We start from the raw sequence: 2,990 nt of genomic DNA, 5'->3' as shown, positions 1-2,990 counted from the left end.
AAGTTTCGAAAAACTTTTGGGAATGAGGATGGGCAAAATCAGAACTACAAGAACAGGAGGCAACTGCCAGTCCCATCAGAAAGGAAAAGTGGGATTTTCTTGGAAAAAAAAATCCAATAACATTGATAAACACCAAAAAATTTCCCAAATAAAATGAAAAATTTGGGCCCTCCCAGGCCTTGGTAACCTGTTGTGTTGGAATTTCTCCTATTCCACCTCCAAGTTATTCTTTTCTCTTGCACTGTATTAGGAATGGCGAGGAGTACGACACTGACTCCCTTGGCTGCATTGTCCAAGAGAGCAAAGTTTATTATTCTTAATCTTCTTTTATACACATGTTCGAGAAGGTCTGAGAGGTAAAACTCCCATTGCTCATTAAAGGTACACATCACCATCATTGGTTAAGTGGAACACCAGCCCTCGACTAAACAACACCTGCCAATTGGTGTCCTTTAACAAGGACTGTTGGGATTCCTTCTTATGCTTTCCCAGGCCAGAGACAGAAGCCTGTGTGACTCAGTTTCACACAGGCTCTGTGCTCCCTGCCTGCTTTCAGCATCCATACGCATCCAGTGCATTTGGTTGGAATGTTATCCTTTTTTTCGCTTCTTGAAAATTCTTTTTTCCCAGTTCCTTTGTGCTTGTTTCCACTGACATTTCCTCATTCCCAGCATTATCCGGTATTTTTCCAGATCCAGATTGTGTACTGCCCCCCCCCCGCCCCTCCCAGACCCCTGAAATCACAAAAAAAAAATTCCCCAAAAATCTCAGCAGACTGAATCAGCACAACTTGTATCAGCACCATCACCGGAGTGTTCCTAGACAAACAGGCAGAATATTTGGGATGAGCATCCACTATCCAGCAGATCCATGAATTCCTGCAATGTGGCGCTGGAAAAAGCTGCTAAAATCAGGATTTTGCCATTCTGGGAGTGTTTTGGAGCCCAGGTTTATTCCCATGGGAAATAAAATCCTTCCTGGTTTGAAACAATCCCTTTGGAAGGCTGCACACAGCTCACCTGGACTGGGAACAACTGGGGAAAAAATGGGAAAATCATGGATTACAAACATGATAGCCCCATCCCTCTGGAATGCTGCACATGGCTAACCTGGGAAAAAGCAGAAAAATCTTGGATCACACACCTGAGGGAGGGGTCTGTTAATCCTGGCTCATCCCACAAACTTCCATTCCTCAATCAGGGAAGGATGGATTAGGGAAATCCCCCGTCCAGGAGCACCTATGGCACCTCCCAAATAAACATTTCCTTCTTTTTCCAGTTCCAGGAACTGAAATCCTGGATTATTTCCCATCAGGAAATGGGGTTCATTAAAGACCAGATTTTATTCCCAGCATTCCGGTCTTAAGAACTCCAGCGATTCTGCTGATTTCTATACCAGGTGTGATTCAGAGGGTTGGAACCTCCTGGAAAAGTGGATTGATGGATTCTTCCTTGAAATACCAAGGGCTCTGGTCCTGGCACATCCTGGCATTCTCACCCCCCTCAGATAAACCTGCTCCAATTTGGAGCTCTGGGGAAGCACCAGAGCAGCCGGCTGTCAGGAACAAGGCAAATCAAACCTGGAGGCTGCTCATGGAGCTGGAGCAAGATGCACCTGGGAGCCCTCAGCAATCCAGCCAGCACCACATGGGCAGGAGGACACAGATGGTGCTGCCAGGCTGGGACAGGGCTTGTGCCTTCAGCACAACCACCAAAGGCCAAGGGGCTTCTGGCCATTTTCCCTGCACCACTGCACACCTCGGCAGCTTGCTGAGCACAAGCACCCTTTTCCCCCTCTTCCCCTATGGCCTGCAGACTCTGGGCAACAAAAGAACAGTCTTGCAGTCTGTTTCTTAGAACACATCCTATATTTAAACACTACAGAAAACTGAAAACACGAAATAGACAGACTGGAAATAAATGGAAAATGCCTGCTGGTTCAGGCGGCCACAGTAGACAGAGCCTCCCAGATCACGTCTCAGTGGAGCTCCAGCAGCACAGCCAGGCAGAGCCCCATGGACGAGGCCGTGACCTCCATGCCCTGTGGAGCTGATCTCTCAGCCTCACGAACACGGACACTGGGGCACGGTCTCCTGCCCTGAGAAGGTCCAGGGTTTCACTGGCCAGGCTTCCCTCCTCAAGGCTGATGTCACCTGCCATGGCTTCAAGGGCTGGAAGAGAGAGCAACAGAGCCACGGTCAGATCCCAGACCTGCGGTGACCCAACGAGAGCCCCCTGCCAGGGCCATGCCAGCCGGCTCTTGCCACGGCCAGGTGGGAGCAGGGACCAAAGGGATCAGCCCGAAGCTGCTGGCCACGAATGCCCCACGTACCCCTGAAATCTCGGTGTGCTCTGCCCACGCCGCCCCTCATCCACACAGGGAGCAGAGCCTCCCGCAGCCGGGCCAGGGCTTGCAGCTTCCCCCGCCAGCCGCCACTGTCAGCCCGCTGCCCTCACTCACCTTCGGAGATGAGCTGCAGCTCTGCCTGCTGCCCCCTCAGGAGCCACCCGGCCATCTCTGGGAACACAGAGCCTGTCAGGGCCCCAGCGGCACAGCTCCCTGCCAGCGGCGCTGCCAGCCCTGGGGCCACACGCCCTCCCGCCCCCGGCAGGGCTCAGCCCGGGCCCTTGCCGCATCCTGACTCAGCCCAAGGGCACGGCTGCCAGAGGCCGGCAGCAGCCCCGAGGGCAGCCGGGGCTCCAGGACGCCGGGCCCGGATGCCGCTGCCGGGGCAGCAGCCGCGGCTGGGCCCGAGCTGCGGCGGGGCGGGGAGGGAGCCCGGGCTCCTGGCTCACCCATGAACCTGATGGCCGCCGCTCGCAGGGACTCCTGCGGGCTCTGCAGGTATGGCAGGGCCCGGCGCAGGTGCTCGGCCGCTCGGCTCCTGTCCTGTGCCAGCTGCAGAGAGCGGCAGGAGGGAAGGGTTGGCGCGGGCTGTGCCCCAGCCCCGGCCTCCCGTGCCCGCCCAGCCCTGAGGCCCGACCAGCCCC

At 55.1% G+C, this 2,990-nt stretch overlaps 1 long non-coding RNA gene across 1 annotated transcript; it reads right to left on the bottom strand.

The window, feature by feature from the left end:
• Positions 1-1,848: 1,848 nt before the first annotated feature.
• Positions 1,849-2,510, bottom strand: LOC147647579 (uncharacterized). Its single transcript, XR_015281501.1, has 2 exons — positions 2,461-2,510; positions 1,849-2,170 (listed from the first exon to the last, which is right to left on the bottom strand). It is a non-coding gene; the product is annotated as an uncharacterized LOC147647579 (long non-coding RNA).
• Between the last annotated feature and the right edge of the window lie 480 nt (positions 2,511-2,990).

The sequence above is a fragment of the Cyanistes caeruleus genome, chromosome 36 (genome assembly GCF_971803275.1).
Source record: "Cyanistes caeruleus chromosome 36, bCyaCae1.hap1.1, whole genome shotgun sequence".
Classification (NCBI taxonomy): domain Eukaryota; kingdom Metazoa; phylum Chordata; class Aves; order Passeriformes; family Paridae; genus Cyanistes; species Cyanistes caeruleus.
Note: the sequence above shows the minus strand (reverse complement) of the source record. Positions and strands in the feature narration are given on the sequence as shown.